This window comes from Hyla sarda, unplaced genomic scaffold, assembly GCF_029499605.1.
Source record: "Hyla sarda isolate aHylSar1 unplaced genomic scaffold, aHylSar1.hap1 scaffold_438, whole genome shotgun sequence".
Taxonomy (NCBI): Eukaryota; Metazoa; Chordata; class Amphibia; order Anura; family Hylidae; genus Hyla; species Hyla sarda.
The window spans coordinates 22,345-49,543 of NW_026610452.1; the positions used below are offsets into that span (position 1 = coordinate 22,345).

General features: G+C 46.0%; 12 non-coding genes across 12 annotated transcripts; all 12 read right to left on the minus strand.

The window, feature by feature from the left end:
* Window positions 1-1,894: 1,894 nt before the first annotated feature.
* LOC130334605 (U2 spliceosomal RNA) lies at window positions 1,895-2,085 on the minus strand. Its single transcript, XR_008876378.1, has one exon. It is a non-coding gene; the product is annotated as a U2 spliceosomal RNA (small nuclear RNA).
* A 2,098-nt stretch (window positions 2,086-4,183) lies between these two features.
* Window positions 4,184-4,374, minus strand: LOC130334606 (U2 spliceosomal RNA). Its single transcript, XR_008876379.1, has one exon. It is a non-coding gene; the product is annotated as a U2 spliceosomal RNA (small nuclear RNA).
* A 2,084-nt stretch (window positions 4,375-6,458) lies between these two features.
* LOC130334607 (U2 spliceosomal RNA) lies at window positions 6,459-6,649 on the minus strand. The gene has a single exon (XR_008876380.1). It is a non-coding gene; the product is annotated as a U2 spliceosomal RNA (small nuclear RNA).
* A 2,087-nt stretch (window positions 6,650-8,736) lies between these two features.
* LOC130334608 (U2 spliceosomal RNA) lies at window positions 8,737-8,927 on the minus strand. Its single transcript, XR_008876381.1, has one exon. It is a non-coding gene; the product is annotated as a U2 spliceosomal RNA (small nuclear RNA).
* A 2,091-nt stretch (window positions 8,928-11,018) lies between these two features.
* LOC130334610 (U2 spliceosomal RNA) lies at window positions 11,019-11,209 on the minus strand. The gene has a single exon (XR_008876383.1). It is a non-coding gene; the product is annotated as a U2 spliceosomal RNA (small nuclear RNA).
* Window positions 11,210-13,298: 2,089 nt separating this feature from the next.
* LOC130334581 (U2 spliceosomal RNA) lies at window positions 13,299-13,489 on the minus strand. Its single transcript, XR_008876365.1, has one exon. It is a non-coding gene; the product is annotated as a U2 spliceosomal RNA (small nuclear RNA).
* Window positions 13,490-15,585: 2,096 nt separating this feature from the next.
* Window positions 15,586-15,776, minus strand: LOC130334579 (U2 spliceosomal RNA). Its single transcript, XR_008876363.1, has one exon. It is a non-coding gene; the product is annotated as a U2 spliceosomal RNA (small nuclear RNA).
* Window positions 15,777-17,874: 2,098 nt separating this feature from the next.
* On the minus strand, window positions 17,875-18,065 carry LOC130334612 (U2 spliceosomal RNA). Its single transcript, XR_008876384.1, has one exon. It is a non-coding gene; the product is annotated as a U2 spliceosomal RNA (small nuclear RNA).
* Window positions 18,066-20,161: 2,096 nt separating this feature from the next.
* Window positions 20,162-20,352, minus strand: LOC130334613 (U2 spliceosomal RNA). The gene has a single exon (XR_008876385.1). It is a non-coding gene; the product is annotated as a U2 spliceosomal RNA (small nuclear RNA).
* Window positions 20,353-22,440: 2,088 nt separating this feature from the next.
* LOC130334575 (U2 spliceosomal RNA) lies at window positions 22,441-22,631 on the minus strand. The gene has a single exon (XR_008876360.1). It is a non-coding gene; the product is annotated as a U2 spliceosomal RNA (small nuclear RNA).
* A 2,082-nt stretch (window positions 22,632-24,713) lies between these two features.
* LOC130334614 (U2 spliceosomal RNA) lies at window positions 24,714-24,904 on the minus strand. Its single transcript, XR_008876386.1, has one exon. It is a non-coding gene; the product is annotated as a U2 spliceosomal RNA (small nuclear RNA).
* A 2,093-nt stretch (window positions 24,905-26,997) lies between these two features.
* LOC130334586 (U2 spliceosomal RNA) lies at window positions 26,998-27,183 on the minus strand. The gene has a single exon (XR_008876370.1). It is a non-coding gene; the product is annotated as a U2 spliceosomal RNA (small nuclear RNA).
* Window positions 27,184-27,199: the final 16 nt, after the last annotated feature.

The following is a 27,199-nucleotide window of genomic DNA, read 5'->3' on the forward strand; positions in this document are numbered from 1 at the left end:
GGGGCCTTTTTAAATGCAATCCATAACCCGGATTTGCCAGGAACCCTTCTTACTCCTCCTACTTGCATGTGACACTGGGCTTAGGATCTGCATAGGAAACACACACACAAGCACACACCTACCTTTGTTGCCTGCAGATGCCTCCTTGGCTGTCCCCAAACGGTATCAAACCAACACCCACGGGAAGCTGTAAGCATAGAGGACATGCCTGCACCCCATTGGACTTACCTGTGTGGGTTAAACCCGGGTTATTTGACAACCTATGGCGGTGATGGTTCTGCTCAGGCAGAGCAGTGCTGATGCTCCTCATAAAGCTGTCGCTGCTGTGAAGGTTCTAGGTGACATCACAAATCCCTATGGTTACATACACAACAAAGCTGGGTTGTTGTTGTTTACACTCTGCAAGGCCTGTGGAAGTGAGTGACATCATAGCACTGTAGTTCTGAGGGTTCTAGATGGATGCAACAATCTCCTGTTGCTTCTATGAAGGCCATAATAGACGACATCACCAAACAGCTCCATAGTCACATACACAGCAAAGGAGAGATGTTGTTTACACCTAGTGATGTCAGTGGTATTGAGTGACATCACAGCACAGTGCTAAGGCTCCTGGGCCTGGACACAGCAGCGGCTGCAATATCTCAACGGAGAATACGTTTATATATATGTGTGTGTGTGCGCGTATATATATATATATATATATATATATATATATATATATTTCTCCGCCGAAATCACTTTTAAACCCATTTCCACCTTTTTTTCCCTTCTCTTCCTCTTACTTTTTTTTCACGTTTTTTTACGTTTTTCTCCTTTTCGCCTCTTTTCTGGGCGTATTATTCTTCTTTTTCTTCTTTTTTTTCGTCTAATGCATACCCCATCAGTGCAGCAATGCTTATTCAATACCGCCAGCAGATGGAGACACTGGGGGATAATTTTCTAAGGATTTATACTGATTTTTCCTGTCTGAATTTGTCGCACAGAAAGTTGCAGGCCAAATATGTGTGACATTTCTGCGACTTTAGCTTCTAGAGCATTTTTACAACATTATACATAGGTGCTGAATACATAAAAAGCGACTGTTCAGCGACAGACAAGTCGCATCGGCTGAAAGTAGGCCAGAATGTCAGTCCATGTTGGAGCAGGTTTAGATACAGTCTAAAGTATAGATCTCAAAGTCTGTGCACAGAATTTAGCAAGGGCCTCGCACCTTCTGATGCATCAGGTAGGTGCACAATAGCATAGCCTAACCCTCTGTACTTTGGTCTATATTGATGCGGGACATAGACAGCCAGCTGATGACCAATCCATTAGTGCAATGGATGGCTGGAAGCATTTGTCTTTGCCTTTGCAATACCACAGAAGCAATGCATGGTCAATGTACAGCAATGACACACCTGTGTGAACAGCCAGGAGACCCCCCCCCCCCCCATGTTATGTTACATAGTTACATAGTTAGTACGGTCGAAAAAAGACATATGTCCATCAAGTTCAACCAGGGAATTAAGGGGTAGGGGTGTGGCGCGATATTGGGGAAGGGATGAGATTTTATATTTCTTCATAAGCATTAATCTTATTTTGTCAATTAGGAACATTCAGCACCCACCCGCTATCAAGGCAGCTGCCTATCATGTCATGCCCTACCTGCACAGGTGTGCTGGCTACTCAAATGATCCAATTAAGGAGGCCATTTAGTCAGCAGCAGCAGAAGTCCTGTGCCTGGACGCTCCAACAGCGGCCAGACACAAGCAGAAGCAGAAGCAGCAGAAGCAGCAGCAGCACCACCTTTTGTTTTTTGGCTGCAGCAGCAGCAAGGCCCACAGGGCTGGCTAGCTGGCTAGCCAGCAAGCAGGTAGCAATGAAAGTAGGAATCTTTCTTTTTAACCCTGTAAGGGGGTGGTGCACTGTACCCGAAGATACTGCCATATCGGGTCAATGCATAGGGCGACGGAAGCAAGCTTCGAAATCGGCCCCCGTTCTCAAAAATCCATTTAATATATGGTCCCCAGATAGGGGACGTATCAGATATTAAACTGATAAGAACAGATACTACACTTGATCTTAGCCAAAAGGCCGAGAAGCGATAACCGTGAAAGGGGCGGGCCCAACAAGGTGCCCTTCATGGGCACTATCACTGCTTGCTGTCAGGGAGGCTGCCAGACAATTTTCCATGCACACTCTGGGCTGGGGGGCAGTCAACCACCAGTACACACAGCAGAACCTAAACCCATACCATTATTGCTAAGCAGCAAGACAGGGGCCCATTGCACTCCCACGGGGCCTTTTTAAATGCAATCCATAACCCGGATTTGCCAGGAACCCTTCTTACTCCTCCTACTTGCATGTGACACTGGGCTTAGGATCTGCATAGGAAACACACACACAAGCACACACCTACCTTTGTTGCCTGCAGATGCCTCCTTGGCTGTCCCCAAACGGTATCAAACCAACACCCACGGGAAGCTGTAAGCATAGAGGACATGCCTGCACCCCATTGGACTTACCTGTGTGGGTTAAACCCGGGTTATTTGACAACCTATGGCGGTGATGGTTCTGCTCAGGCAGAGCAGTGCTGATGCTCCTCATAAAGCTGTCGCTGCTGTGAAGGTTCTAGGTGACATCACAAATCCCTATGGTTACATACACAACAAAGCTGGGTTGTTGTTGTTTACACTCTGCAAGGCCTGTGGAAGTGAGTGACATCATAGCACTGTAGTTCTGAGGGTTCTAGATGGATGCAACAATCTCCTGTTGCTTCTATGAAGGCCATAATAGACGACATCACCAAACAGCTCCATAGTCACATACACAGCAAAGGAGAGATGTTGTTTACACCTAGTGATGTCAGTGGTATTGAGTGACATCACAGCACAGTGCTAAGGCTCCTGGGCCTGGACACAGCAGCGGCTGCAATATCTCAACGGAGAATACGTTTATATATATGTGTGTGTGTGCGCGTATATATATATATATATATATATATATATATATATATATATATATATATTTCTCCGCCGAAATCACTTTTAAACCCATTTCCACCTTTTTTTCCCTTCTCTTCCTCTTACTTTTTTTTCACGTTTTTTTACGTTTTTCTCCTTTTCGCCTCTTTTCTGGGCGTATTATTCTTCTTTTTCTTCTTTTTTTTCGTCTAATGCATACCCCATCAGTGCAGCAATGCTTATTCAATACCGCCAGCAGATGGAGACACTGGGGGATAATTTTCTAAGGATTTATACTGATTTTTCCTGTCTGAATTTGTCGCACAGAAAGTTGCAGGCCAAATATGTGTGACATTTCTGCGACTTTAGCTTCTAGAGCATTTTTACAACATTATACATAGGTGCTGAATACATAAAAAGCGACTGTTCAGCGACAGACAAGTCGCATCGGCTGAAAGTAGGCCAGAATGTCAGTCCATGTTGGAGCAGGTTTAGATACAGTCTAAAGTATAGATCTCAAAGTCTGTGCACAGAATTTAGCAAGGGCCTCGCACCTTCTGATGCATCAGGTAGGTGCACAATAGCATAGCCTAACCCTCTGTACTTTGGTCTATATTGATGCGGGACATAGACAGCCAGCTGATGACCAATCCATTAGTGCAATGGATGGCTGGAAGCATTTGTCTTTGCCTTTGCAATACCACAGAAGCAATGCATGGTCAATGTACAGCAATGACACACCTGTGTGAACAGCCAGGAGACCCCCCCCCCCCCCCCCATGTTATGTTACATAGTTACATAGTTAGTACGGTCGAAAAAAGACATATGTCCATCAAGTTCAACCAGGGAATTAAGGGGTAGGGGTGTGGCGCGATATTGGGGAAGGGATGAGATTTTATATTTCTTCATAAGCATTAATCTTATTTTGTCAATTAGGAACATTCAGCACCCACCCGCTATCAAGGCAGCTGCCTATCATGTCATGCCCTACCTGCACAGGTGTGCTGGCTACTCAAATGATCCAATTAAGGAGGCCATTTAGTCAGCAGCAGCAGAAGTCCTGTGCCTGGACGCTCCAACAGCGGCCAGACACAAGCAGAAGCAGAAGCAGCAGAAGCAGCAGCAGCACCACCTTTTGTTTTTTGGCTGCAGCAGCAGCAAGGCCCACAGGGCTGGCTAGCTGGCTAGCCAGCAAGCAGGTAGCAATGAAAGTAGGAATCTTTCTTTTTAACCCTGTAAGGGGGTGGTGCACTGTACCCGAAGATACTGCCATATCGGGTCAATGCATAGGGCGACGGAAGCAAGCTTCGAAATCGGCCCCCGTTCTCAAAAATCCATTTAATATATGGTCCCCAGATAGGGGACGTATCAGATATTAAACTGATAAGAACAGATACTACACTTGATCTTAGCCAAAAGGCCGAGAAGCGATAACCGTGAAAGGGGCGGGCCCAACAAGGTGCCCTTCATGGGCACTATCACTGCTTGCTGTCAGGGAGGCTGCCAGACAATTTTCCATGCACACTCTGGGCTGGGGGGCAGTCAACCACCAGTACACACAGCAGAACCTAAACCCATACCATTATTGCTAAGCAGCAAGACAGGGGCCCATTGCACTCCCACGGGGCCTTTTTAAATGCAATCCATAACCCGGATTTGCCAGGAACCCTTCTTACTCCTCCTACTTGCATGTGACACTGGGCTTAGGATCTGCATAGGAAACACACACACAAGCACACACCTACCTTTGTTGCCTGCAGATGCCTCCTTGGCTGTCCCCAAACGGTATCAAACCAACACCCACGGGAAGCTGTAAGCATAGAGGACATGCCTGCACCCCATTGGACTTACCTGTGTGGGTTAAACCCGGGTTATTTGACAACCTATGGCGGTGATGGTTCTGCTCAGGCAGAGCAGTGCTGATGCTCCTCATAAAGCTGTCGCTGCTGTGAAGGTTCTAGGTGACATCACAAATCCCTATGGTTACATACACAACAAAGCTGGGTTGTTGTTGTTTACACTCTGCAAGGCCTGTGGAAGTGAGTGACATCATAGCACTGTAGTTCTGAGGGTTCTAGATGGATGCAACAATCTCCTGTTGCTTCTATGAAGGCCATAATAGACGACATCACCAAACAGCTCCATAGTCACATACACAGCAAAGGAGAGATGTTGTTTACACCTAGTGATGTCAGTGGTATTGAGTGACATCACAGCACAGTGCTAAGGCTCCTGGGCCTGGACACAGCAGCGGCTGCAATATCTCAACGGAGAATACGTTTATATATATGTGTGTGTGTGCGCGTATATATATATATATATATATATATATATATATATATATATATATTTCTCCGCCGAAATCACTTTTAAACCCATTTCCACCTTTTTTTCCCTTCTCTTCCTCTTACTTTTTTTTCACGTTTTTTTACGTTTTTCTCCTTTTCGCCTCTTTTCTGGGCGTATTATTCTTCTTTTTCTTCTTTTTTTTCGTCTAATGCATACCCCATCAGTGCAGCAATGCTTATTCAATACCGCCAGCAGATGGAGACACTGGGGGATAATTTTCTAAGGATTTATACTGATTTTTCCTGTCTGAATTTGTCGCACAGAAAGTTGCAGGCCAAATATGTGTGACATTTCTGCGACTTTAGCTTCTAGAGCATTTTTACAACATTATACATAGGTGCTGAATACATAAAAAGCGACTGTTCAGCGACAGACAAGTCGCATCGGCTGAAAGTAGGCCAGAATGTCAGTCCATGTTGGAGCAGGTTTAGATACAGTCTAAAGTATAGATCTCAAAGTCTGTGCACAGAATTTAGCAAGGGCCTCGCACCTTCTGATGCATCAGGTAGGTGCACAATAGCATAGCCTAACCCTCTGTACTTTGGTCTATATTGATGCGGGACATAGACAGCCAGCTGATGACCAATCCATTAGTGCAATGGATGGCTGGAAGCATTTGTCTTTGCCTTTGCAATACCACAGAAGCAATGCATGGTCAATGTACAGCAATGACACACCTGTGTGAACAGCCAGGAGACCCCCCCCCCCCCCCCATGTTATGTTACATAGTTACATAGTTAGTACGGTCGAAAAAAGACATATGTCCATCAAGTTCAACCAGGGAATTAAGGGGTAGGGGTGTGGCGCGATATTGGGGAAGGGATGAGATTTTATATTTCTTCATAAGCATTAATCTTATTTTGTCAATTAGGAACATTCAGCACCCACCCGCTATCAAGGCAGCTGCCTATCATGTCATGCCCTACCTGCACAGGTGTGCTGGCTACTCAAATGATCCAATTAAGGAGGCCATTTAGTCAGCAGCAGCAGAAGTCCTGTGCCTGGACGCTCCAACAGCGGCCAGACACAAGCAGAAGCAGAAGCAGCAGCAGCACCACCTTTTGTTTTTTGGCTGCAGCAGCAGCAAGGCCCACAGGGCTGGCTAGCTGGCTAGCCAGCAAGCAGGTAGCAATGAAAGTAGGAATCTTTCTTTTTAACCCTGTAAGGGGGTGGTGCACTGTACCCGAAGATACTGCCATATCGGGTCAATGCATAGGGCGACGGAAGCAAGCTTCGAAATCGGCCCCCGTTCTCAAAAATCCATTTAATATATGGTCCCCAGATAGGGGACGTATCAGATATTAAACTGATAAGAACAGATACTACACTTGATCTTAGCCAAAAGGCCGAGAAGCGATAACCGTGAAAGGGGCGGGCCCAACAAGGTGCCCTTCATGGGCACTATCACTGCTTGCTGTCAGGGAGGCTGCCAGACAATTTTCCATGCACACTCTGGGCTGGGGGGCAGTCAACCACCAGTACACACAGCAGAACCTAAACCCATACCATTATTGCTAAGCAGCAAGACAGGGGCCCATTGCACTCCCACGGGGCCTTTTTAAATGCAATCCATAACCCGGATTTGCCAGGAACCCTTCTTACTCCTCCTACTTGCATGTGACACTGGGCTTAGGATCTGCATAGGAAACACACACACAAGCACACACCTACCTTTGTTGCCTGCAGATGCCTCCTTGGCTGTCCCCAAACGGTATCAAACCAACACCCACGGGAAGCTGTAAGCATAGAGGACATGCCTGCACCCCATTGGACTTACCTGTGTGGGTTAAACCCGGGTTATTTGACAACCTATGGCGGTGATGGTTCTGCTCAGGCAGAGCAGTGCTGATGCTCCTCATAAAGCTGTCGCTGCTGTGAAGGTTCTAGGTGACATCACAAATCCCTATGGTTACATACACAACAAAGCTGGGTTGTTGTTGTTTACACTCTGCAAGGCCTGTGGAAGTGAGTGACATCATAGCACTGTAGTTCTGAGGGTTCTAGATGGATGCAACAATCTCCTGTTGCCTCTATGAAGGCCATAATAGACGACATCACCAAACAGCTCCATAGTCACATACACAGCAAAGGAGAGATGTTGTTTACACCTAGTGATGTCAGTGGTATTGAGTGACATCACAGCACAGTGCTAAGGCTCCTGGGCCTGGACACAGCAGCGGCTGCAATATCTCAACGGAGAATACGTTTATATATATATGTGTGTGTGTGCGCGTATATATATATATATATATATATATATATATATATATATATTTCTCCGCCGAAATCACTTTTAAACCCATTTCCACCTTTTTTTCCCTTCTCTTCCTCTTACTTTTTTTTCACGTTTTTTTACGTTTTTCTCCTTTTCGCCTCTTTTCTGGGCGTATTATTCTTCTTTTTCTTCTTTTTTTTCGTCTAATGCATACCCCATCAGTGCAGCAATGCTTATTCAATACCGCCAGCAGATGGAGACACTGGGGGATAATTTTCTAAGGATTTATACTGATTTTTCCTGTCTGAATTTGTCGCACAGAAAGTTGCAGGCCAAATATGTGTGACATTTCTGCGACTTTAGCTTCTAGAGCATTTTTACAACATTATACATAGGTGCTGAATACATAAAAAGCGACTGTTCAGCGACAGACAAGTCGCATCGGCTGAAAGTAGGCCAGAATGTCAGTCCATGTTGGAGCAGGTTTAGATACAGTCTAAAGTATAGATCTCAAAGTCTGTGCACAGAATTTAGCAAGGGCCTCGCACCTTCTGATGCATCAGGTAGGTGCACAATAGCATAGCCTAACCCTCTGTACTTTGGTCTATATTGATGCGGGACATAGACAGCCAGCTGATGACCAATCCATTAGTGCAATGGATGGCTGGAAGCATTTGTCTTTGCCTTTGCAATACCACAGAAGCAATGCATGGTCAATTTACAGCAATGACACACCTGTGTGAACAGCCAGGAGACCCCCCCCCCCCATGTTATGTTACATAGTTACATAGTTAGTACGGTCGAAAAAAGACATATGTCCATCAAGTTCAACCAGGGAATTAAGGGGTAAGGGTGTGGCGCGATATTGGGGAAGGGATGAGATTTTATATTTCTTCATAAGCATTAATCTTATTTTGTCAATTAGGAACATTCAGCACCCACCCGCTATCAAGGCAGCTGCCTATCATGTCATGCCCTACCTGCACAGGTGTGCTGGCTACTCAAATGATCCAATTAAGGAGGCCATTTAGTCAGCAGCAGCAGAAGTCCTGTGCCTGGACGCTCCAACAGCGGCCAGACACAAGCAGAAGCAGAAGCAGCAGAAGCAGCAGCAGCACCACCTTTTGTTTTTTGGCTGCAGCAGCAGCAAGGCCCACAGGGCTGGCTAGCTGGCTAGCCAGCAAGCAGGTAGCAATGAAAGTAGGAATCTTTCTTTTTAACCCTGTAAGGGGGTGGTGCACTGTACCCGAAGATACTGCCATATCGGGTCAATGCATAGGGCGACGGAAGCAAGCTTCGAAATCGGCCCCCGTTCTCAAAAATCCATTTAATATATGGTCCCCAGATAGGGGACGTATCAGATATTAAACTGATAAGAACAGATACTACACTTGATCTTAGCCAAAAGGCCGAGAAGCGATAACCGTGAAAGGGGCGGGCCCAACAAGGTGCCCTTCATGGGCACTATCACTGCTTGCTGTCAGGGAGGCTGCCAGACAATTTTCCATGCACACTCTGGGCTGGGGGGCAGTCAACCACCAGTACACACAGCAGAACCTAAACCCATACCATTATTGCTAAGCAGCAAGATAGGGGCCCATTGCACTCCCACGGGGCCTTTTTAAATGCAATCCATAACCCGGATTTGTCAGGAACCCTTCTTACTCCTCCTACTTGCATGTGACACTGGGCTTAGGATCTGCATAGGAAACACACACACAAGCACACACCTACCTTTGTTGCCTGCAGATGCCTCCTTGGCTGTCCCCAAACGGTATCAAACCAACACCCACGGGAAGCTGTAAGCATAGAGGACATGCCTGCACCCCATTGGACTTACCTGTGTGGGTTAAACCCGGGTTATTTGACAACCTATGGCGGTGATGGTTCTGCTCAGGCAGAGCAGTGCTGATGCTCCTCATAAAGCTGTCGCTGCTGTGAAGGTTCTAGGTGACATCACAAATCCCTATGGTTACATACACAACAAAGCTGGGTTGTTGTTGTTTACACTCTGCAAGGCCTGTGGAAGTGAGTGACATCATAGCACTGTAGTTCTGAGGGTTCTAGATGGATGCAACAATCTCCTGTTGCTTCTATGAAGGCCATAATAGACGACATCACCAAACAGCTCCATAGTCACATACACAGCAAAGGAGAGATGTTGTTTACACCTAGTGATGTCAGTGGTATTGAGTGACATCACAGCACAGTGCTAAGGCTCCTGGGCCTGGACACAGCAGCGGCTGCAATATCTCAACGGAGAATACGTTTATATATATGTGTGTGTGTGCGCGTATATATATATATATATATATATATATATATATATATATATTTCTCCGCCGAAATCACTTTTAAACCCATTTCCACCTTTTTTTCCCTTCTCTTCCTCTTACTTTTTTTTCACATTTTTTTACGTTTTTCTCCTTTTCGCCTCTTTTCTGGGCGTATTATTCTTCTTTTTCTTCTTTTTTTTCGTCTAATGCATACCCCATCAGTGCAGCAATGCTTATTCAATACCGCCAGCAGATGGAGACACTGGGGGATAATTTTCTAAGGATTTATACTGATTTTTCCTGTCTGAATTTGTCGCACAGAAAGTTGCAGGCCAAATATGTGTGACATTTCTGCGACTTTAGCTTCTAGAGCATTTTTACAACATTATACATAGGTGCTGAATACATAAAAAGCGACTGTTCAGCGACAGACAAGTCGCATCGGCTGAAAGTAGGCCAGAATGTCAGTCCATGTTGGAGCAGGTTTAGATACAGTCTAAAGTATAGATCTCAAAGTCTGTGCACAGAATTTAGCAAGGGCCTCGCACCTTCTGATGCATCAGGTAGGTGCACAATAGCATAGCCTAACCCTCTGTACTTTGGTCTATATTGATGCGGGACATAGACAGCCAGCTGATGACCAATCCATTAGTGCAATGGATGGCTGGAAGCATTTGTCTTTGCCTTTGCAATACCACAGAAGCAATGCATGGTCAATGTACAGCAATGACACACCTGTGTGAACAGCCAGGAGACCCCCCCCCCCCCCCCCCATGTTATGTTACATAGTTACATAGTTAGTACGGTCGAAAAAAGACATATGTCCATCAAGTTCAACCAGGGAATTAAGGGGTAGGGGTGTGGCGCGATATTGGGGAAGGGATGAGATTTTATATTTCTTCATAAGCATTAATCTTATTTTGTCAATTAGGAACATTCAGCACCCACCCGCTATCAAGGCAGCTGCCTATCATGTCATGCCCTACCTGCACAGGTGTGCTGGCTACTCAAATGATCCAATTAAGGAGGCCATTTAGTCAGCAGCAGCAGAAGTCCTGTGCCTGGACGCTCCAACAGCGGCCAGACACAAGCAGAAGCAGAAGCAGCAGAAGCAGCAGCAGCACCACCTTTTGTTTTTTGGCTGCAGCAGCAGCAAGGCCCACAGGGCTGGCTAGCTGGCTAGCCAGCAAGCAGGTAGCAATGAAAGTAGGAATCTTTCTTTTTAACCCTGTAAGGGGGTGGTGCACTGTACCCGAAGATACTGCCATATCGGGTCAATGCATAGGGCGACGGAAGCAAGCTTCGAAATCGGCCCCCGTTCTCAAAAATCCATTTAATATATGGTCCCCAGATAGGGGACGTATCAGATATTAAACTGATAAGAACAGATACTACACTTGATCTTAGCCAAAAGGCCGAGAAGCGATAACCGTGAAAGGGGCGGGCCCAACAAGGTGCCCTTCATGGGCACTATCACTGCTTGCTGTCAGGGAGGCTGCCAGACAATTTTCCATGCACACTCTGGGCTGGGGGGCAGTCAACCACCAGTACACACAGCAGAACCTAAACCCATACCATTATTGCTAAGCAGCAAGACAGGGGCCCATTGCACTCCCACGGGGCCTTTTTAAATGCAATCCATAACCCGGATTTGCCAGGAACCCTTCTTACTCCTCCTACTTGCATGTGACACTGGGCTTAGGATCTGCATAGGAAACACACACACAAGCACACACCTACCTTTGTTGCCTGCAGATGCCTCCTTGGCTGTCCCCAAACGGTATCAAACCAACACCCACGGGAAGCTGTAAGCATAGAGGACATGCCTGCACCCCATTGGACTTACCTGTGTGGGTTAAACCCGGGTTATTTGACAACCTATGGCGGTGATGGTTCTGCTCAGGCAGAGCAGTGCTGATGCTCCTCATAAAGCTGTCGCTGCTGTGAAGGTTCTAGGTGACATCACAAATCCCTATGGTTACATACACAGCAAAGCTGGGTTGTTGTTGTTTACACTCTGCAAGGCCTGTGGAAGTGAGTGACATCATAGCACTGTAGTTCTGAGGGTTCTAGATGGATGCAACAATCTCCTGTTGCTTCTATGAAGGCCATAATAGACGACATCACCAAACAGCTCCATAGTCACATACACAGCAAAGGAGAGATGTTGTTTACACCTAGTGATGTCAGTGGTATTGAGTGACATCACAGCACAGTGCTAAGGCTCCTGGGCCTGGACACAGCAGCGGCTGCAATATCTCAACGGAGAATACGTTTATATATATGTGTGTGTGTGCGCGTATATATATATATATATATATATATATATATATATATATTTCTCCGCCGAAATCACTTTTAAACCCATTTCCACCTTTTTTTCCCTTCTCTTCCTCTTACTTTTTTTTCACGTTTTTTTACGTTTTTCTCCTTTTCGCCTCTTTTCTGGGCGTATTATTCTTCTTTTTCTTCTTTTTTTTCGTCTAATGCATACCCCATCAGTGCAGCAATGCTTATTCAATACCGCCAGCAGATGGAGACACTGGGGGATAATTTTCTAAGGATTTATACTGATTTTTCCTGTCTGAATTTGTCGCACAGAAAGTTGCAGGCCAAATATGTGTGACATTTCTGCGACTTTAGCTTCTAGAGCATTTTTACAACATTATACATAGGTGCTGAATACATAAAAAGCGACTGTTCAGCGACAGACAAGTCGCATCGGCTGAAAGTAGGCCAGAATGTCAGTCCATGTTGGAGCAGGTTTAGATACAGTCTAAAGTATAGATCTCAAAGTCTGTGCACAGAATTTAGCAAGGGCCTCGCACCTTCTGATGCATCAGGTAGGTGCACAATAGCATAGCCTAACCCTCTGTACTTTGGTCTATATTGATGCGGGACATAGACAGCCAGCTGATGACCAATCCATTAGTGCAATGGATGGCTGGAAGCATTTGTCTTTGCCTTTGCAATACCACAGAAGCAATGCATGGTCAATGTACAGCAATGACACACCTGTGTGAACAGCCAGGAGACCCCCCCCCCCCCCCCCCATGTTATGTTACATAGTTACATAGTTAGTACGGTCGAAAAAAGACATATGTCCATCAAGTTCAACCAGGGAATTAAGGGGTAGGGGTGTGGCGCGATATTGGGGAAGGGATGAGATTTTATATTTCTTCATAAGCATTAATCTTATTTTGTCAATTAGGAACATTCAGCACCCACCCGCTATCAAGGCAGCTGCCTATCATGTCATGCCCTACCTGCACAGGTGTGCTGGCTACTCAAATGATCCAATTAAGGAGGCCATTTAGTCAGCAGCAGCAGAAGTCCTGTGCCTGGACGCTCCAACAGCGGCCAGACACAAGCAGAAGCAGAAGCAGCAGAAGCAGCAGCAGCACCACCTTTTGTTTTTTGGCTGCAGCAGCAGCAAGGCCCACAGGGCTGGCTAGCTGGCTAGCCAGCAAGCAGGTAGCAATGAAAGTAGGAATCTTTCTTTTTAACCCTGTAAGGGGGTGGTGCACTGTACCCGAAGATACTGCCATATCGGGTCAATGCATAGGGCGACGGAAGCAAGCTTCGAAATCGGCCCCCGTTCTCAAAAATCCATTTAATATATGGTCCCCAGATAGGGGACGTATCAGATATTAAACTGATAAGAACAGATAATACACTTGATCTTAGCCAAAAGGCCGAGAAGCGATAACCGTGAAAGGGGCGGGCCCAACAAGGTGCCCTTCATGGGCACTATCACTGCTTGCTGTCAGGGAGGCTGCCAGACAATTTTCCATGCACACTCTGGGCTGGGGGGCAGTCAACCACCAGTACACACAGCAGAACCTAAACCCATACCATTATTGCTAAGCAGCAAGACAGGGGCCCATTGCACTCCCACGGGGCCTTTTTAAATGCAATCCATAACCCGGATTTGCCAGGAACCCTTCTTACTCCTCCTACTTGCATGTGACACTGGGCTTAGGATCTGCATAGGAAACACACACACAAGCACACACCTACCTTTGTTGCCTGCAGATGCCTCCTTGGCTGTCCCCAAACGGTATCAAACCAACACCCACGGGAAGCTGTAAGCATAGAGGACATGCCTGCACCCCATTGGACTTACCTGTGTGGGTTAAACCCGGGTTATTTGACAACCTATGGCGGTGATGGTTCTGCTCAGGCAGAGCAGTGCTGATGCTCCTCATAAAGCTGTCGCTGCTGTGAAGGTTCTAGGTGACATCACAAATCCCTATGGTTACATACACAACAAAGCTGGGTTGTTGTTGTTTACACTCTGCAAGGCCTGTGGAAGTGAGTGACATCATAGCACTGTAGTTCTGAGGGTTCTAGATGGATGCAACAATCTCCTGTTGCTTCTATGAAGGCCATAATAGACGACATCACCAAACAGCTCCATAGTCACATACACAGCAAAGGAGAGATGTTGTTTACACCTAGTGATGTCAGTGGTATTGAGTGACATCACAGCACAGTGCTAAGGCTCCTGGGCCTGGACACAGCAGCGGCTGCAATATCTCAACGGAGAATACGTTTATATATATGTGTGTGTGTGCGCGTATATATATATATATATATATATATATATATATATATATATATATATTTCTCCGCCGAAATCACTTTTAAACCCATTTCCACCTTTTTTTCCCTTCTCTTCCTCTTACTTTTTTTTCACGTTTTTTTACGTTTTTCTCCTTTTCGCCTCTTTTCTGGGCGTATTATTCTTCTTTTTCTTCTTTTTTTTCGTCTAATGCATACCCCATCAGTGCAGCAATGCTTATTCAATACCGCCAGCAGATGGAGACACTGGGGGATAATTTTCTAAGGATTTATACTGATTTTTCCTGTCTGAATTTGTCGCACAGAAAGTTGCAGGCCAAATATGTGTGACATTTCTGCGACTTTAGCTTCTAGAGCATTTTTACAACATTATACATAGGTGCTGAATACATAAAAAGCGACTGTTCAGCGACAGACAAGTCGCATCGGCTGAAAGTAGGCCAGAATGTCAGTCCATGTTGGAGCAGGTTTAGATACAGTCTAAAGTATAGATCTCAAAGTCTGTGCACAGAATTTAGCAAGGGCCTCGCACCTTCTGATGCATCAGGTAGGTGCACAATAGCATAGCCTAACCCTCTGTACTTTGGTCTATATTGATGCGGGACATAGACAGCCAGCTGATGACCAATCCATTAGTGCAATGGATGGTTGGAAGCATTTGTCTTTGCCTTTGCAATACCACAGAAGCAATGCATGGTCAATGTACAGCAATGACACACCTGTGTGAACAGCCAGGAGACCCCCCCCCCCCCCCCCATGTTATGTTACATAGTTACATAGTTAGTACGGTCGAAAAAAGACATATGTCCATCAAGTTCAACCAGGGAATTAAGGGGTAGGGGTGTGGCGCGATATTGGGGAAGGGATGAGATTTTATATTTCTTCATAAGCATTAATCTTATTTTGTCAATTAGGAACATTCAGCACCCACCCGCTATCAAGGCAGCTGCCTATCATGTCATGCCCTACCTGCACAGGTGTGCTGGCTACTCAAATGATCCAATTAAGGAGGCCATTTAGTCAGCAGCAGCAGAAGTCCTGTGCCTGGACGCTCCAACAGCGGCCAGACACAAGCAGAAGCAGAAGCAGCAGAAGCAGGAGCAGCACCACCTTTTGTTTTTTGGCTGCAGCAGCAGCAAGGCCCACAGGGCTGGCTAGCTGGCTAGCCAGCAAGCAGGTAGCAATGAAAGTAGGAATCTTTCTTTTTAACCCTGTAAGGGGGTGGTGCACTGTACCCGAAGATACTGCCATATCGAGTCAATGCATAGGGCGACGGAAGCAAGCTTCGAAATCGGCCCCCGTTCTCAAAAATCCATTTAATATATGGTCCCCAGATAGGGGACGTATCAGATATTAAACTGATAAGAACAGATACTACACTTGATCTTAGCCAAAAGGCCGAGAAGCGATAACCGTGAAAGGGGCGGGCCCAACAAGGTGCCCTTCATGGGCACTATCACTGCTTGCTGTCAGGGAGGCTGCCAGACAATTTTCCATGCACACTCTGGGCTGGGGGGCAGTCAACCACCAGTACACACAGCAGAACCTAAACCCATACCATTATTGCTAAGCAGCAAGACAGGGGCCCATTGCACTCCCACGGGGCCTTTTTAAATGCAATCCATAACCCGGATTTGCCAGGAACCCTTCTTACTCCTCCTACTTGCATGTGACACTGGGCTTAGGATCTGCATAGGAAACACACACACAAGCACACACCTACCTTTGTTGCCTGCAGATGCCTCCTTGGCTGTCCCCAAACGGTATCAAACCAACACCCACGGGAAGCTGTAAGCATAGAGGACATGCCTGCACCCCATTGGACTTACCTGTGTGGGTTAAACCCGGGTTATTTGACAACCTATGGCGGTGATGGTTCTGCTCAGGCAGAGCAGTGCTGATGCTCCTCATAAAGCTGTCGCTGCTGTGAAGGTTCTAGGTGACATCACAAATCCCTATGGTTACATACACAACAAAGCTGGGTTGTTGTTGTTTACACTCTGCAAGGCCTGTGGAAGTGAGTGACATCATAGCACTGTAGTTCTGAGGGTTCTAGATGGATGCAACAATCTCCTGTTGCTTCTATGAAGGCCATAATAGACGACATCACCAAACAGCTCCATAGTCACATACACAGCAAAGGAGAGATGTTGTTTACACCTAGTGATGTCAGTGGTATTGAGTGACATCACAGCACAGTGCTAAGGCTCCTGGGCCTGGACACAGCAGCGGCTGCAATATCTCAACGGAGAATACGTTTATATATATGTGTGTGTGTGCGCGTATATATATATATATATATATATATATATATATATATATATATATATATTTCTCCGCCGAAATCACTTTTAAACCCATTTCCACCTTTTTTTCCCTTCTCTTCCTCTTACTTTTTTTTCACGTTTTTTTACGTTTTTCTCCTTTTCGCCTCTTTTCTGGGCGTATTATTCTTCTTTTTCTTCTTTTTTTTCGTCTAATGCATACCCCATCAGTGCAGCAATGCTTATTCAATACCGCCAGCAGATGGAGACACTGGGGGATAATTTTCTAAGGATTTATACTGATTTTTCCTGTCTGAATTTGTCGCACAGAAAGTTGCAGGCCAAATATGTGTGACATTTCTGCGACTTTAGCTTCTAGAGCATTTTTACAACATTATACATAGGTGCTGAATACATAAAAAGCGACTGTTCAGCGACAGACAAGTCGCATCGGCTGAAAGTAGGCCAGAATGTCAGTCCATGTTGGAGCAGGTTTAGATACAGTCTAAAGTATAGATCTCAAAGTCTGTGCACAGAATTTAGCAAGGGCCTCGCACCTTCTGATGCATCAGGTAGGTGCACAATAGCATAGCCTAACCCTCTGTACTTTGGTCTATATTGATGCGGGACATAGACAGCCAGCTGATGACCAATCCATTAGTGCAATGGATGGCTGGAAGCATTTGTCTTTGCCTTTGCAATACCACAGAAGCAATGCATGGTCAATGTACAGCAATGACACACCTGTGTGAACAGCCAGGAGACCCCCCCCCCCCCCCCCATGTTATGTTACATAGTTACATAGTTAGTACGGTCGAAAAAAGACATATGTCCATCAAGTTCAACCAGGGAATTAAGGGGTAGGGGTGTGGCGCGATATTGGGGAAGGGATGAGATTTTATATTTCTTCATAAGCATTAATCTTATTTTGTCAATTAGGAACATTCAGCACCCACCCGCTATCAAGGCAGCTGCCTATCATGTCATGCCCTACCTGCACAGGTGTGCTGGCTACTCAAATGATCCAATTAAGGAGGCCATTTAGTCAGCAGCAGCAGAAGTCCTGTGCCTGGACGCTCCAACAGCGGCCAGACACAAGCAGAAGCAGAAGCAGCAGAAGCAGCAGCAGCACCACCTTTTGTTTTTTGGCTGCAGCAGCAGCAAGGCCCACAGGGCTGGCTAGCTGGCTAGCCAGCAAGCAGGTAGCAATGAAAGTAGGAATCTTTCTTTTTAACCCTGTAAGGGGGTGGTGCACTGTACCCGAAGATACTGCCATATCGGGTCAATGCATAGGGCGACGGAAGCAAGCTTCGAAATCGGCCCCCGTTCTCAAAAATCCATTTAATATATGGTCCCCAGATAGGGGACGTATCAGATATTAAACTGATAAGAACAGATACTACACTTGATCTTAGCCAAAAGGCCGAGAAGCGATAACCGTGAAAGGGGCGGGCCCAACAAGGTGCCCTTCATGGGCACTATCACTGCTTGCTGTCAGGGAGGCTGCCAGACAATTTTCCATGCACACTCTGGGCTGGGGGGCAGTCAACCACCAGTACACACAGCAGAACCTAAACCCATACCATTATTGCTAAGCAGCAAGACAGGGGCCCATTGCACTCCCACGGGGCCTTTTTAAATGCAATCCATAACCCGGATTTGCCAGGAACCCTTCTTACTCCTCCTACTTGCATGTGACACTGGGCTTAGGATCTGCATAGGAAACACACACACAAGCACACACCTACCTTTGTTGCCTGCAGATGCCTCCTTGGCTGTCCCCAAACGGTATCAAACCAACACCCACGGGAAGCTGTAAGCATAGAGGACATGCCTGCACCCCATTGGACTTACCTGTGTGGGTTAAACCCGGGTTATTTGACAACCTATGGCGGTGATGGTTCTGCTCAGGCAGAGCAGTGCTGATGCTCCTCATAAAGCTGTCGCTGCTGTGAAGGTTCTAGGTGACATCACAAATCCCTATGGTTACATACACAACAAAGCTGGGTTGTTGTTGTTTACACTCTGCAAGGCCTGTGGAAGTGAGTGACATCATAGCACTGTAGTTCTGAGGGTTCTAGATGGATGCAACAATCTCCTGTTGCTTCTATGAAGGCCATAATAGACGACATCACCAAACAGCTCCATAGTCACATACACAGCAAAGGAGAGATGTTGTTTACACCTAGTGATGTCAGTGGTATTGAGTGACATCACAGCACAGTGCTAAGGCTCCTGGGCCTGGACACAGCAGCGGCTGCAATATCTCAACGGAGAATACGTTTATATATATGTGTGTGTGTGCGCGTATATATATATATATATATATATATATATATATATATATATATATTTCTCCGCCGAAATCACTTTTAAACCCATTTCCACCTTTTTTTCCCTTCTCTTCCTCTTACTTTTTTTTCACGTTTTTTTTTACATTTTTCTCCTTTTCGCCTCTTTTCTGGGCGTATTATTCTTCTTTTTCTTCTTTTTTTTCGTCTAATGCATACCCCATCAGTGCAGCAATGCTTATTCAATACCGCCAGCAGATGGAGACACTGGGGGATAATTTTCTAAGGATTTATACTGATTTTTCCTGTCTGAATTTGTCGCACAGAAAGTTGCAGGCCAAATATGTGTGACATTTCTGCGACTTTAGCTTCTAGAGCATTTTTACAACATTATACATAGGTGCTGAATACATAAAAAGCGACTGTTCAGCGACAGACAAGTCGCATCGGCTGAAAGTAGGCCAGAATGTCAGTCCATGTTGGAGCAGGTTTAGATACAGTCTAAAGTATAGATCTCAAAGTCTGTGCACAGAATTTAGCAAGGGCCTCGCACCTTCTGATGCATCAGGTAGGTGCACAATAGCATAGCCTAACCCTCTGTACTTTGGTCTATATTGATGCGGGACATAGACAGCCAGCTGATGACCAATCCATTAGTGCAATGGATGGCTGGAAGCATTTGTCTTTGCCTTTGCAATACCACAGAAGCAATGCATGGTCAATGTACAGCAATGACACACCTGTGTGAACAGCCAGGAGACCCCCCCCCCCCCCCCCATGTTATGTTACATAGTTACATAGTTAGTACGGTCGAAAAAAGACATATGTCCATCAAGTTCAACCAGGGAATTAAGGGGTAGGGGTGTGGCGCGATATTGGGGAAGGGATGAGATTTTATATTTCTTCATAAGCATTAATCTTATTTTGTCAATTAGGAACATTCAGCACCCACCCGCTATCAAGGCAGCTGCCTATCATGTCATGCCCTACCTGCACAGGTGTGCTGGCTACTCAAATGATCCAATTAAGGAGGCCATTTAGTCAGCAGCAGCAGAAGTCCTGTGCCTGGACGCTCCAACAGCGGCCAGACACAAGCAGAAGCAGAAGCAGCAGAAGCAGCAGCAGCACCACCTTTTGTTTTTTGGCTGCAGCAGCAGCAAGGCCCACAGGGCTGGCTAGCTGGCTAGCCAGCAAGCAGGTAGCAATGAAAGTAGGAATCTTTCTTTTTAACCCTGTAAGGGGGTGGTGCACTGTACCCGAAGATACTGCCATATCGGGTCAATGCATAGGGCGACGGAAGCAAGCTTCGAAATCGGCCCCCGTTCTCAAAAATCCATTTAATATATGGTCCCCAGATAGGGGACGTATCAGATATTAAACTGATAAGAACAGATACTACACTTGATCTTAGCCAAAAGGCCGAGAAGCGATAACCGTGAAAGGGGCGGGCCCAACAAGGTGCCCTTCATGGGCACTATCACTGCTTGCTGTCAGGGAGGCTGCCAGACAATTTTCCATGCACACTCTGGGCTGGGGGGCAGTCAACCACCAGTACACACAGCAGAACCTAAACCCATACCATTATTGCTAAGCAGCAAGACAGGGGCCCATTGCACTCCCACGGGGCCTTTTTAAATGCAATCCATAACCCGGATTTGCCAGGAACCCTTCTTACTCCTCCTACTTGCATGTGACACTGGGCTTAGGATCTGCATAGGAAACACACACACAAGCACACACCTACCTTTGTTGCCTGCAGATGCCTCCTTGGCTGTCCCCAAACGGTATCAAACCAACACCCACGGGAAGCTGTAAGCATAGAGGACATGCCTGCACCCCATTGGACTTACCTGTGTGGGTTAAACCCGGGTTATTTGACAACCTATGGCGGTGATGGTTCTGCTCAGGCAGAGCAGTGCTGATGCTCCTCATAAAGCTGTCGCTGCTGTGAAGGTTCTAGGTGACATCACAAATCCCTATGGTTACATACACAACAAAGCTGGGTTGTTGTTGTTTACACTCTGCAAGGCCTGTGGAAGTGAGTGACATCATAGCACTGTAGTTCTGAGGGTTCTAGATGGATGCAACAATCTCCTGTTGCTTCTATGAAGGCCATAATAGACGACATCACCAAACAGCTCCATAGTCACATACACAGCAAAGGAGAGATGTTGTTTACACCTAGTGATGTCAGTGGTATTGAGTGACATCACAGCACAGTGCTAAGGCTCCTGGGCCTGGACACAGCAGCGGCTGCAATATCTCAACGGAGAATACGTTTATATATATGTGTGTGTGTGCGCGTATATATATATATATATATATATATATATATATATATATATATTTCTCCGCCGAAATCACTTTTAAACCCATTTCCACCTTTTTTTCCCTTCTCTTCCTCTTACTTTTTTTTCACGTTTTTTTACGTTTTTCTCCTTTTCGCCTCTTTTCTGGGCGTATTATTCTTCTTTTTCTTCTTTTTTTTCGTCTAATGCATACCCCATCAGTGCAGCAATGCTTATTCAATACCGCCAGCAGATGGAGACACTGGGGGATAATTTTCTAAGGATTTATACTGATTTTTCCTGTCTGAATTTGTCGCACAGAAAGTTGCAGGCCAAATATGTGTGACATTTCTGCGACTTTAGCTTCTAGAGCATTTTTACAACATTATACATAGGTGCTGAATACATAAAAAGCGACTGTTCAGCGACAGACAAGTCGCATCGGCTGAAAGTAGGCCAGAATGTCAGTCCATGTTGGAGCAGGTTTAGATACAGTCTAAAGTATAGATCTCAAAGTCTGTGCACAGAATTTAGCAAGGGCCTCGCACCTTCTGATGCATCAGGTAGGTGCACAATAGCATAGCCTAACCCTCTGTACTTTGGTCTATATTGATGCGGGACATAGACAGCCAGCTGATGACCAATCCATTAGTGCAATGGATGGCTGGAAGCATTTGTCTTTGCCTTTGCAATACCACAGAAGCAATGCATGGTCAATGTACAGCAATGACACACCTGTGTGAACAGCCAGGAGACCCCCCCCCCCCCATGTTATGTTACATAGTTACATAGTTAGTACGGTCGAAAAAAGACATATGTCCATCAAGTTCAACCAGGGAATTAAGGGGTAGGGGTGTGGCGCGATATTGGGGAAGGGATGAGATTTTATATTTCTTCATAAGCATTAATCTTATTTTGTCAATTAGGAACATTCAGCACCCACCCGCTATCAAGGCAGCTGCCTATCATGTCATGCCCTACCTGCACAGGTGTGCTGGCTACTCAAATGATCCAATTAAGGAGGCCATTTAGTCAGCAGCAGCAGAAGTCCTGTGCCTGGACGCTCCAACAGCGGCCAGACACAAGCAGAAGCAGAAGCAGCAGAAGCAGCAGCAGCACCACCTTTTGTTTTTTGGCTGCAGCAGCAGCAAGGCCCACAGGGCTGGCTAGCTGGCTAGCCAGCAAGCAGGTAGCAATGAAAGTAGGAATCTTTCTTTTTAACCCTGTAAGGGGGTGGTGCACTGTACCCGAAGATACTGCCATATCGGGTCAATACATAGGGCGACGGAAGCAAGCTTCGAAATCGGCCCCCGTTCTCAAAAATCCATTTAATATATGGTCCCCAGATAGGGGACGTATCAGATATTAAACTGATAAGAACAGATACTACACTTGATCTTAGCCAAAAGGCCGAGAAGCGATAACCGTGAAAGGGGCGGGCCCAACAAGGTGCCCTTCATGGGCACTATCACTGCTTGCTGTCAGGGAGGCTGCCAGACAATTTTCCATGCACACTCTGGGCTGGGGGGCAGTCAACCACCAGTACACACAGCAGAACCTAAACCCATACCATTATTGCTAAGCAGCAAGACAGGGGCCCATTGCACTCCCACGGGGCCTTTTTAAATGCAATCCATAACCCGGATTTGCCAGAAACTCTTCTTACTCCTCCTACTTGCATGTGACACTGGGCTTAGGATCTGCATAGGAAACACACACACAAGCACACACCTACCTTTGTTGCCTGCAGATGCCTCCTTGGCTGTCCCCAAACGGTATCAAACCAACACCCACGGGAAGCTGTAAGCATAGAGGACATGCCTGCACCCCATTGGACTTACCTGTGTGGGTTAAACCCGGGTTATTTGACAACCTATGGCGGTGATGGTTCTGCTCAGGCAGAGCAGTGCTGATGCTCCTCATAAAGCTGTCGCTGCTGTGAAGGTTCTAGGTGACATCACAAATCCCTATGGTTACATACACAACAAAGCTGGGTTGTTGTTGTTTACACTCTGCAAGGCCTGTGGAAGTGAGTGACATCATAGCACTGTAGTTCTGAGGGTTCTAGATGGATGCAACAATCTCCTGTTGCTTCTATGAAGGCCATAATAGACGACATCACCAAACAGCTCCATAGTCACATACACAGCAAAGGAGAGATGTTGTTTACACCTAGTGATGTCAGTGGTATTGAGTGACATCACAGCACAGTGCTAAGGCTCCTGGGCCTGGACACAGCAGCGGCTGCAATATCTCAACGGAGAATACGTTTATATATATGTGTGTGTGTGCGCGTATATATATATATATATATATATATATATATATTTCTCCGCCGAAATCACTTTTAAACCCATTTCCACCTTTTTTTCCCTTCTCTTCCTCTTACTTTTTTTTCACGTTTTTTTACGTTTTTCTCCTTTTCGCCTCTTTTCTGGGCGTATTATTCTTCTTTTTCTTCTTTTTTTTCGTCTAATGCATACCCCATCAGTGCAGCAATGCTTATTCAATACCGCCAGCAGATGGAGACACTGGGGGATAATTTTCTAAGGATTTATACTGATTTTTCCTGTCTGAATTTGTCGCACAGAAAGTTGCAGGCCAAATATGTGTGACATTTCTGCGACTTTAGCTTCTAGAGCATTTTTACAACATTATACATAGGTGCTGAATACATAAAAAGCGACTGTTCAGCGACAGACAAGTCGCATCGGCTGAAAGTAGGCCAGAATGTCAGTCCATGTTGGAGCAGGTTTAGATACAGTCTAAAGTATAGATCTCAAAGTCTGTGCACAGAATTTAGCAAGGGCCTCGCACCTTCTGATGCATCAGGTAGGTGCACAATAGCATAGCCTAACCCTCTGTACTTTGGTCTATATTGATGCGGGACATAGACAGCCAGCTGATGACCAATCCATTAGTGCAATGGATGGCTGGAAGCATTTGTCTTTGCCTTTGCAATACCACAGAAGCAATGCATGGTCAATGTACAGCAATGACACACCTGTGTGAACAGCCAGGAGACCCCCCCCCCCCCCCCCATGTTATGTTACATAGTTACATAGTTAGTACGGTCGAAAAAAGACATATGTCCATCAAGTTCAACCAGGGAATTAAGGGGTAGGGGTGTGGCGCGATATTGGGGAAGGGATGAGATTTTATATTTCTTCATAAGCATTAATCTTATTTTGTCAATTAGGAACATTCAGCACCCACCCGCTATCAAGGCAGCTGCCTATCATGTCATGCCCTACCTGCACAGGTGTGCTGGCTACTCAAATGATCCAATTAAGGAGGCCATTTAGTCAGCAGCAGCAGAAGTCCTGTGCCTGGACGCTCCAACAGCGGCCAGACACAAGCAGAAGCAGAAGCAGCAGAAGCAGCAGCAGCACCACCTTTTGTTTTTTGGCTGCAGCAGCAGCAAGGCCCACAGGGCTGGCTAGCTGGCTAGCCAGCAAGCAGGTAGCAATGAAAGTAGGAATCTTTCTTTTTAACCCTGTAAGGGGGTGGTGCACTGTACCCGAAGATACTGCCATATCGGGTCAATGCATAGGGCGACGGAAGCAAGCTTCGAAATCGGCCCCCGTTCTCAAAAATCCATTTAATATATGGTCCCCAGATAGGGGACGTATCAGATATTAAACTGATAAGAACAGATACTACACTTGATCTTAGCCAAAAGGCCGAGAAGCGATAACCGTGAAAGGGGCGGGCCCAACAAGGTGCCCTTCATGGGCACTATCACTGCTTGCTGTCAGGGAGGCTGCCAGACAATTTTCCATGCACACTCTGGGCTGGGGGGCAGTCAACCACCAGTACACACAGCAGAACCTAAACCCATACCATTATTGCTAAGCAGCAAGACAGGGGCCCATTGCACTCCCACGGGGCCTTTTTAAATGCAATCCATAACCCGGATTTGCCAGGAACCCTTCTTACTCCTCCTACTTGCATGTGACACTGGGCTTAGGATCTGCATAGGAAACACACACACAAGCACACACCTACCTTTGTTGCCTGCAGATGCCTCCTTGGCTGTCCCCAAACGGTATCAAACCAACACCCACGGGAAGCTGTAAGCATAGAGGACATGCCTGCACCCCATTGGACTTACCTGTGTGGGTTAAACCCGGGTTATTTGACAACCTATGGCGGTGATGGTTCTGCTCAGGCAGAGCAGTGCTGATGCTCCTCATAAAGCTGTCGCTGCTGTGAAGGTTCTAGGTGACATCACAAATCCCTATGGTTACATACACAACAAAGCTGGGTTGTTGTTGTTTACACTCTGCAAGGCCTGTGGAAGTGAGTGACATCATAGCACTGTAGTTCTGAGGGTTCTAGATGGATGCAACAATCTCCTGTTGCTTCTATGAAGGCCATAATAGACGACATCACCAAACAGCTCCATAGTCACATACACAGCAAAGGAGAGATGTTGTTTACACCTAGTGATGTCAGTGGTATTGAGTGACATCACAGCACAGTGCTAAGGCTCCTGGGCCTGGACACAGCAGCGGCTGCAATATCTCAACGGAGAATACGTTTATATATATGTGTGTGTGTGCGCGTATATATATATATATATATATATATATATATATATATATATATATATATTTCTCCGCCGAAATCACTTTTAAACCCATTTCCACCTTTTTTTCCCTTCTCTTCCTCTTACTTTTTTTTCACGTTTTTTTACGTTTTTCTCCTTTTCGCCTCTTTTCTGGGCGTATTATTCTTCTTTTTCTTCTTTTTTTTCGTCTAATGCATACCCCATCAGTGCAGCAATGCTTATTCAATACCGCCAGCAGATGGAGACACTGGGGGATAATTTTCTAAGGATTTATACTGATTTTTCCTGTCTGAATTTGTCGCACAGAAAGTTGCAGGCCAAATATGTGTGACATTTCTGCGACTTTAGCTTCTAGAGCATTTTTACAACATTATACATAGGTGCTGAATACATAAAAAGCGACTGTTCAGCGACAGACAAGTCGCATCGGCTGAAAGTAGGCCAGAATGTCAGTCCATGTTGGAGCAGGTTTAGATACAGTCTAAAGTATAGATCTCAAAGTCTGTGCACAGAATTTAGCAAGGGCCTCGCACCTTCTGATGCATCAGGTAGGTGCACAATAGCATAGCCTAACCCTCTGTACTTTGGTCTATATTGATGCGGGACATAGACAGCCAGCTGATGACCAATCCATTAGTGCAATGGATGGCTGGAAGCATTTGTCTTTGCCTTTGCAATACCACAGAAGCAATGCATGGTCAATGTACAGCAATGACACACCTGTGTGAACAGCCAGGAGACCCCCCCCCCCCATGTTATGTTACATAGTTACATAGTTAGTACGGTCGAAAAAAGACATATGTCCATCAAGTTCAACCAGGGAATTAAGGGGTAGGGGTGTGGCGCGATATTGGGGAAGGGATGAGATTTTATATTTCTTCATAAGCATTAATCTTATTTTGTCAATTAGGAACATTCAGCACCCACCCGCTATCAAGGCAGCTGCCTATCATGTCATGCCCTACCTGCACAGGTGTGCTGGCTACTCAAATGATCCAATTAAGGAGGCCATTTAGTCAGCAGCAGCAGAAGTCCTGTGCCTGGACGCTCCAACAGCGGCCAGACACAAGCAGAAGCAGAAGCAGCAGAAGCAGCAGCAGCACCACCTTTTGTTTTTTGGCTGCAGCAGCAGCAAGGCCCACAGGGCTGGCTAGCTGGCTAGCCAGCAAGCAGGTAGCAATGAAAGTAGGAATCTTTCTTTTTAACCCTGTAAGGGGGTGGTGCACTGTACCCGAAGATACTGCCATATCGGGTCAATGCATAGGGCGACGGAAGCAAGCTTCGAAATCGGCCCCCGTTCTCAAAAATCCATTTAATATATGGTCCCCAGATAGGGGACGTATCAGATATTAAACTGATAAGAACAGATAAGGTTTCAACAAAATTTTATTGAATAAATAAGAAACCATACAAAATT